The sequence below is a fragment of the Arachis hypogaea genome, chromosome 6 (assembly GCF_003086295.3).
Source record: "Arachis hypogaea cultivar Tifrunner chromosome 6, arahy.Tifrunner.gnm2.J5K5, whole genome shotgun sequence".
Classification (NCBI taxonomy): Eukaryota; Viridiplantae; Streptophyta; class Magnoliopsida; order Fabales; family Fabaceae; genus Arachis; species Arachis hypogaea.
Window position 1 is genome coordinate 23,703,553 of NC_092041.1, and position 10,048 is coordinate 23,713,600.

Here is a 10,048-nt window from a genome sequence, read left to right on the forward strand (position 1 = left end):
AAGAGTGAGAGTTCATAGTAGTAGGAGAAAATAGAAACAAAACTAACCAAAAGAAAATTTTTTGAAAAAGATATGATTTTTTGAAAAAGGATAAGATAAGATTTTGAAAAAGATATGTGTTTATACCCTGGGTTGAGCTGTCCGACCCGGGATGTTCTACAGACAAAGCAACCGACCTCTTCAGGCTAGGACAACCCGACCTCTTCTTAAAGAGCTCGGCCAAGTCACAGGAAAGCCCAATAAAAAGGCCCAAGCAGAGGAACACGACCCGAATCCAAGGGTGGCCCAAGCCTACAAAGATAAAGGCGGTTCCCTTAAAGATAAGATGACCTCATTCGAAGATAAAGATAAAATAAGATAACTAACTTATCCTATCTAAGAAGGTCACTCTACGCCATCATAAATACACTGGAGCACCCAGGTATAACTCATACTCTGATACTACTCAATACCTGCTTAATGCCCTTGCTAACTTAAGCATCGGAGTCCCTTGCAGGTACCCCCACCCTCTGAGGACGAAGGATCAGCATTATCATCAAGTCTCAGACATCGGACACCGTGACTCCAAACACCCCCATAAGATCGGACTCAGCAGTTCCGATCAATATAAAAGATCTCGTCCGAGATCGACCTCTAGTTTCAGGTAACCCTCAGAACATTGGCGCCGCTGCCGGGGAACCTGGAAGTCATCCCATTACCATGGTGGACGACCATGACAACGATCACACCTCAGATCTAGAAGAAAGAACGCCGCACAAAAACGTGGGCACAATACCAAAGGATACTCCTCAAGTCAATGATAAAGCAACTTGAGGAAGACGATCTACATCAACGAGAGGCCAAAAAGGATCTACAAAGAGAAATAAGACGACGCCGGGAATTGGAGAACAAACTCCTAAAACTTGAGGCCGATGTCAAGACGAAAGCCAGCCATCCCACCCCCGAAGATAGCACCCACAAGGAACAAGATCCATTCACCAGGGAGATCATGAAAACAAGAATCCCAAAAGACTTCAAACTCCCAGACATGACCTTGTACGACGGCACAACGGATCCCAGCCATCATCTCAGCAACTTCAGAAGCAGAATGTACCTCACAGATGCCTCAGATGTAGTTCGTTGCAAAGCCTTTCCAACCACTTTAACAAAAACAGCAATTAGATGGTTTGACAACCTCCCTCCTAGGTCCATCTCAAGTTTCGACGACTTGGCTAAAAAATTCCTGGCCTGATTCTCCATCCAAAAGGACAAAGCAAAACATGCTCCGAGCTTACTAGGAATCAGACAAGGGGAGCGGGAAACCCTGCAAAACTACATGGAGAGATTCAACAAAGCATGCATGGATATACAAAACCTTCCAACAGAAGCTGCCATCATGGGTCTCATTAACGGTCTGTGAGAAGGAACTTTCAGTCAATCCATATCAAAGAAGTATCCCACATCTCTGAACGAGGTGCAGGAGCGAGCAGAAAAGTACATCAACATGGAGGAAAACTCTCGATTAGGAGAGACTTCAAAACCAGGGTTCACCCCTCGGGATAAAGACAAAGATTCCAGAAAAAAGGAAGATCGACATGGAGAAAAAATAAAAAAGTACCATAATTACACCCCTCTTCGGGTGTCTTTTGTGGATGTCTACAGAGAAGTTTGCAACACAGAAAAAATACCACCAGCTCGACCACTCAAAGGCAAAAAAGGAGGAGGAAACCGGGCTGAATACTATGAATATCATCGGATCCGCGGACACTCCACCAATGAGTGTTTTGATTTAAAAAACGTCATAGAAAAGCTCGTACGAGAAGGAAGGTTAGATCGATACCTGGTGATAAACCACTATTTTATGGTTTATCTTGTGCTCAATTGAGTGGATTTTATCAACTCTTTACCCACTTATTCATAATATTTGCATAGTTTTATATTTCCTTCCTGATTTTGTACTATGATTGAAAACGTGCTTCTTTGATCTTATATTTGCTTATTATTAATCCTCTCTTATTACCATTAGATGCCTTAATATGTGTGTTAAGTGATCTCAGAGATTACAGGGTAGGAATGGCTCAAAGGATGGAAAGGAAGCATGCAAAATTGGAAGGAATACAAGAAGTTGGAGAAATTGCTAAGCTGTCCAGCCTGACCTCTTTGCACTCAAACAGCTATAACTTTAGCTACAGAGGTCCAAACGACGCAGTTCTAGTTGCTTTGGAAAGCTAACATCCGGGGCTTCGATTTGATATATAACTTGCCATAGCTTCCCCGACGCCAGGTGACGCGAACGCGTGGGTCACGCGGACGCGTGACCTGGCAGGAACACAACCCGCGCGGCCGCGTGAGCCATGCGACCGCGTCACTTTTCTGTGACCTGTACGTACCAGAATACGCTGGGGGCGATTTCTGGGCTGTCTTTAACCCAGTTTGTGGCCCAGAAAACACAAATTAGAGGCTATAAAGTGGGGGAATCCATTCATTCATGAGGAGGCTCTCATATTTCACTTTTCATGTTTTAGATGTAGTTTTTAGAGAGAGAGGTTCTCTCCTCTCTCTTAGTATTAGGATTTAGGATTTCTCTTAGTTTTAGGAGTGGCTCTCAATCCCGGGTTCTTTATTTATTCTATTATTTTATTTCAGTTTGTTAATGTTGGTTTACGAACTTCATGTTAGAATTGATTTCTTTTATTAATGCATTTTGAGGTATTTTAGATTATGATTGTTTTATTCTGTTTAAGATTGCTTTCAATTCAATTTAGATTTATTTTTCCCTTTCGGCTTTAGTTAAATAATTGGTGACCCTTGAGTTATCAAACTCATTGTTGATTGAAAATTGGAATTCTTCAAGAATTAATTCAAGTTCCAATAACTCTAGTCTTTCCCAAGGAAAGACTAGGACCTGAGGAATCAGAATTAATTCATCCACATAACTTACCTTCATAGTTAGAGGTTAACAAAGTGGGAGAAGAATCCAATTCTCTTTACAATTGATAAGGATAACCAGGATAGGACTTCCTGTTTTCGTACCTTGCCAAGAGTTTATTTTATAGTTATTTATATATTTTATTTCTTCTTATGCGACATACTGCTCCCTAATTTCTAAAACCCCTAATTTACAAACTTATAACCAATAATAAGAACATACCTCCCTGTAATTCCTTGAGAAGACGACCCGAGGTTTGAATACTCGGTTATCAATTTCAAGGGGGTTTGTTACTTGTGACAACCAAAACGTTTGTATGAAAGGACTTTTGAAGGTTTAGAAACTATACTTGCAACGAGGAATTATCCGCAAATTTCTAGACCACGCAAAAGTTCTCTCATCAAAATGGCGCCGTTGCCGGGGAATTGCAAACGTGTGCCTTATTATTGGTTATTGTAAATATTTACTTTTTGATTTGTTTTTATTTTTTATTTTTATTTGCTTTTTCGTAAATTAAGAGGTTATTGATTTTTATTTTAAAATTTTTATCTTATCTTATCTTATTTCAAAAATCAAATTTAAAAATTTTCAATTTTTAAATTTCAAAAAAAAATTTTAAATTTCAAAAATTAAAAATTCAAATTTCAAAATTTAAAATTCAAATTTCAAAATTTAATTTTCAAATTCAAAATTTAAATAACCTTTTAATTTCAATTTGTTTTTATTTTTGTTTTTAATTTTTTTTATTTGCTATCATGAACTCTCACCCCTTTGGCTATGAGTCTGGTTACAATAATGTTGCAGGAAGAAGAAATTACAATGAGAATAGGCATCAAGGTTGGAACAATCAAAGATGGGAGGAGCCACAAGGACTTGATCAATCCTCATGGCAACAACCACCTCCAATGGACTATCAACAACCACCACCATATGCCTATGAACCCTTTCCTCAACATAACTTTGGACCACCAAACTCACAAGCCCCTTTCCACCATTCACCTCCATATGACCCTAACCCTCAACCACCATACCAACCACCTTATGAGCCATATGAACCATATATAGAACCACCCCTATTCCAACCCAATTACTCCCAAAAACCACCACTTCAATATTCATCATCTCCATATCCATCAATCCAAGAGCATTATGATCCTACTTATGAAAGCCGAGTACATCAAGAGACAAAGGATCGTTTCAAGGAAACAGTGGATCGATTTTAGGCAACCATTCAACAATTGGAGCAAGTAGTAATTCAATGGGTTTCTAGGCGCTCAAATATACAAGGATCAGCCACAGCTCCATGTGGACAGTCTACTGAAGAGCGTAGCATGACGGAGATACCAGAAACCCCAGTGGACAAGACAGAGAATGAATTCGTACTAGAACAAGTAGAAGACGCTGTCATTGTTCAAGAAGAAGAAGAAGTGGTTGAAGACTTAGGAGATGCATAACCTCCATGGGAAAGTCAAGACATAGAGCCTCCTTCCAAGACGGTTGAAATTGATGCTGAGGAGGGTGTACAACCTCCAAAGCATATCATAGTTGAAGACTTGGAAGAGGTTGATCAAGAGATGGAGATTCAAGAAGAAGAAGCACAACCTACCATGCCCTTGGAAAGCAATGAAGAGGAGATTGAATTGAAAGAGAGCTACCAAGAGGAAGAGGTTGAAATTGAAGAAGCTTGCAAAGAGGTGGTAATTATCAGAGACTACAAGGGAGTGGAGCTTGCAATTTCATTAAAAATACCTCCCCCTAAGTTGCCATCATCCTTCACAACATTCAAGTGGGTAAAATTCATATCCCTTAGCTTTCTAATCCCACTTGAATATGGGCTACTGGAGACAGATGGTCAACTTAGAGCTCTTTGTGGCATCAAGAGTAAGAGAAAGATGGTCAGTGGTAAGAATTGTCCTGCAAGGTTCATCATGGTTGGAAGCTTTAAGTTTAAATGCAAAGGTTGGTATAAAGCTCAACTGAATGGGACTAGGAAGCTATTTGGTCGCTGCAGTGAGAATTCATATCACCTTTCACCCGGCTGGAAAAATGCAGATCGAGACAAAAACGGGTGTAAAAGTAAAGTTTGGGATCCTGGAATCTGTTCTGGCATTTGTCACCCCGGGAGCCTAAGAATCTGTTTGAAGCTTCTTAAGGGCTTTACATGCTTAGTTTGGGATCCCGGAGGACACTGGAATCACAAACATTGGCGGAGATTCCTGGATGAGTTCAAGCACAAGCCACCATAACAGGAAGCTCACCAAATGTCCAACTTAAGGACTTTAACTAAAAGTGCTAGGTGGGAGACAACCCACCATGGTACGATCGTTCATTTTTCATTTTTATTTAGTTTTATTTGTTTACTAGTTTTATTTTATTTTATTATATTGAACCTGGAGTTTTGCGTCACATTCATATTAACACTGCATTCTTCATTTTTCAAAAAAAAAGGGATTTACGCACGCGACGCGGCAGCGTCGCTGACGCGTCCGCGTCTATGTGCATTAGGAGGAAAAGAAATTGAACAGAGAGTTACGCAGGAGCAGGGCTGGAGGCGTGCCAAGGGCACAAATCGTCCCACGCGACCGCATCGCTGATGCGGCCGCGTCATTTGCAAAATGGCTTCCCCACGCGTCCGCGTCACCCACGCGATCGCGTGGCCCTGGATTTCGACGTAACAAGGTGTATGGCCGAAAGTTGAGCTGGAATTGGGCTGGACTCGTGCTGGAAGCCCAAGCCCTACAACGCGACCGCGTGCCCTACGCGGCCGCGTCATTTTAAGAAAAAGGCCACCTGCGCGATCGCTTCGACCACGCGACCGCGTCACCCTGGATTTTGGCAATACTAAGTTTTGAACAGAGAGTTGTGCGACCGCGAGGCTGCACTCGCGCCACTAGCACAAATCAAGTCACGCGATCGCGTGCCCCACGCGTCCGCGTCGCCTAACCTTATTGCGCACCACGCAACCGCGTCACCCACGCGACCGCGTCACCCACGCGACCGCGTCGCCAGCGTCACACAACCTCTCCAGATTAGTGCCAATTTTCTTATCTTTTCTTCTCCGAATCCTTATTCTTCTTATCTTTTCTTATTTCTTTCTTCTTCCTTTCTTATTTTCTCTCACTTCCATTCTATTTTATTTAATTTATTTGGATACTTTCATTCATTGCATTTTTTTTTATTTTGTGCATATTTTTATTTTCTTTTCTAAATTTGTTATTTTGGTGTTAAAAATTTAATTGGGAAATTATTTTCTTGTAAATTATTATGAAATTGTTTGACAATTATATATTACTTTTTGAAGGGTTGCTTGCATGTTCAATTTAATACTTTCAATAGCTTATTTACCATACATGCTATGTGTTTGTGAAAAAGCCCATATGGCATTATGCACTTCTTTATTTACTTTATACTATTCAATGCTTGCTTTTCATAAACTCCCTTTACTATTTTATTAATTGAATATAATTTTCAATACAAACATGGTGATTTATTACAAGTAATGCTTGGTCTATGCTACTCATGCCCTTTGCCGGCATGCCAATAAACACCTTGCATTCACTTGTCCTTATATGCATTAGCTATTTTCAATTGATGGCTTTTCACATGTACTCGCGAGCATGTGTTAATGTCAATTACATCCTAATGTGCATCCATCACCACTCTTCCGTTCTCTTCCTTGCTATATATCTATTTGAATTTAATTTACTTTCTATTCCCTTCTTCAGGATGGCCATCAAGGAAGGAAAGGAGAAAGCTACTCCCAAACCGCCGGCAAGGAAAGGAACAAAAAGAGCTCAGCTGAGAAACCACAACCCTCATCCACTTGCACATCTCAGCATGCACCGAGGACGGTGCAATCTTTAAGTGTGGGGAGGTCGATACCGATCTCCATAGGTTAGTTATTTCTTGACTCAACACCAAAAATTTTTTATTTTATTTGTTTGTTCATTGTTGCATTTGCATAATTAATTGCATATTTGTTTGATTTTTTACATATTTTACCACTTGGTTGAAGTAATATTTTCTTTTCCAAGAAACCTTTTAAAGTATTTCACTAATTTGAATAAAATTTTTTGTTACACTTGTTTGAAGAAATATTATATTGCATTTTATCAACCAATAATTTATTTTTGATGTGTGTTTTTCTCTCTAAAATTGTGATCTTTGTCTTGCTTAATTCTATATTTCTATTATTTGATGTATACATGCACTTACATGATTGAGGTCTTTGTTTCACTGAGCTCACATACCCATATGGCCTTACCTTTCATTATCCCTTGCAAACCAATTTTGAGCCTATTATACCCATTTGTTCTTTATTTTAGCACATCATCAACTCTAAGCGAAAAACAATAATGTCCTTAATTTGAATCATTGGTTAGCTTAGACTAGTGAAAGTGCTTATGATTTAAGTGTGGGAAAATTGTGTTTGGAAACATTTGGTTTGAGAATTGAGTATGTTAGAAATTTCTGAAAATGTGAAAGAAATGTTTAGGACATGTTTATGCATTCAATAATTTAATCATATGCATTGAGAAAAACAAAAGAAAAATAATATAAAAAAAGAGAAAAAAATAAAAGAAAAAGAAAAGAAAAAAAAAAAGAAAAAGAGCAAATAAAAGGGGACAAAATGCCCCAAAGTGAGTGGTGAAAGCAATGCATATGAGTTGTACTTGAAATTAGAATGTATGAATATGTGGAAAACATAGTTAATGGATGGTTAGATGTTGTATTATGATTACATGGATTGTCTAAGTTAGGTGGAAAAGTTTAAGTTAATTAAGGATTAAGATTTTTAGTCCACTTGGCCAAATACAATCCTACCTTGACCCTAACCCCATTACAACCCTTAAAAGACCTCTTGATATGTGTATTTATGCATTAAATTTTTGTTGATTGTTAGATGAAGAGCAAGCCTTAGAAAGCAAGGTTAGTAGAGAATTGAGAGAGTCGAACCTTAAACACTTGAATGATTAGAGTGTATACACTTCCAATGAGGGTTCGATGCTCGATTCTTTGTTCCCGGCTTTCATGAGCTATTTTCTTCTGCAAGTTTACTTTTACTTCATTTTTATGATTTGAATCAGTGAAATTCAGTTCATATATGTTCTTGAAAGATTTATTTATTTTTAACTAAGTAGGTAGAAACATTCTGCATGTAGTTGCATTCATATAGATAGGATTGCATTTCATATTAATCTACCATGCCTCTTCATCTTTATAGTTTCTCTTGAGCTTAGCATGAGGACATGCTAGTGTTTAAGTGTGGGGAGGTTGATAAACCACTATTTTATGGTTTATCTTGTGCTCAATTAAGTGGATTTTATCAACTCTTTACCCACTTATTCATAATATTTGCATAGTTTTATATTTCCTTCCTGATTTTGTACTATGATTGAAAACGTGCTTCTTTGATCTTATATTTGTTTATTATTAATCCTCTCTTATTACCATTAGATGCCTTGATATGTGTGTTAAGTGATCTCAGAGATTACAGGGCAGGAATGGCTCAGAGGATGGAAAGGAAGCATGCAAAAGTGGAAGGAATACAAGAAGTTGGGGAAATTGCTAAGCTGTCCAGCCTGACCTCTTTGCACTCAAACGGCTATAACTTTAGCTACAAAGGTCCAAACGACGCGAAAGCAAACGTCCGGGGCTTCGATTTGATATATAACTTGACATAGCTGCCCCGACGCCAGGCAACGCGAACGCATGGGTCACGCGGACGCGTGACCTGGCAGGAACACAACCCGCGCGGCCGCGTGAGCCATGCAGCCGCGTCACTTTTCCGCGATCTGTACGTACCAGAATACGCTGGGGGCGATTTCTGGGCTGTTTTTAACCCAGTTTGCGGCCCAGAAAACACAGATTAGAGGCTATAAAGTGGGGGTATCCATTCATTCATGAGGAGGCTCTCATAATTCACTTTTCATGTTTTAGATGTAGTTTTTAGAGAGAGAGGTTCTCTCCTCTCTCTTAGTATTAGGATTTAGGATTTCTCTTAGTTTTAGGAGTGGCTCTCAATCCCGGGTTCTTTATTTATTCTATTATTTTATTTCAGTTTGTTAATGTTGGTTTACGAACTTCATGTTAAAATTGATTTCTTTTATTAATGCATTTTGAGGTATTTCAGATTATGATTGTTTTATTCTGTTTAAGATTGCTTTCAATTCAATTTAGATTTATTTTTCCCTTTCGGCTTTGGTTAAATAATTGGTGACCCTTGAGTTATCAAACTCATTGTTGATTGAAAATTGGAATTCTTCAAGAATTAATTCAAGTTCCAATAACTCTAGTCTTTCCCAAGGAAAGACTAGGACCTGAGGAATCAGAATTAATTCATCCACATAACTTACCTTCATAATTAGAGGTTAACAAAGTGGGAGAAGAATCCAATTCTCTTTACAATTGATAAGGATAACCAGGATAGGACTTCCTGTTTTCGTACCTTGCCAAGAGTTTATTTTATAGTTATTTATTTATTTTATTTCTTCTTATGCGACATACTGCTCCCTAATTTCTAAAACCCCTAATTTACAAACTTATAACCAATAATAAGAACATACCTCCCTGCAATTCCTTGAGAAGACGACCCGAGGTTTGAATACTTGGTTATCAATTTCAAGGGGGTTTGTTACTTATGACAACCAAAACGTTTGTATGAAAGGACTTTTGAAGGTTTAGAAACTATACTTGCAACGAGGAATTATCCACAAATTTCTTGACCACGCAAAAGTTCTCTCATCACCTGGCCACCCACGAAGATGAACAAAGAAAAAGAAGAGCAGAAGATGTCGGACCTACTATGCAATCATCCCGAACACCAGAAATACATGTCCACATGATACACGGCGGATTCGCCGGAGGAGGAATCTCCAAGTCATCCCGCAAAAGACATCTCAAAGACATATATCACGTCGCAGAAATGAAGGAAGCACCCGACATCCCGGCGATCACTTTTACCAAAGAAGACGCATCTGGCATCACATCAGGACATGACGATCCCATGGTCATCACAATCATACTGGCAAACGCAAATCTCCATCGCACACTGATAGACCAGGGGAGCTCTGCCGACATTTTATTCAAAATCGACTTCGACAAACTTGGCTTGGAAGAAAAGGAACTTAGAGCATATCC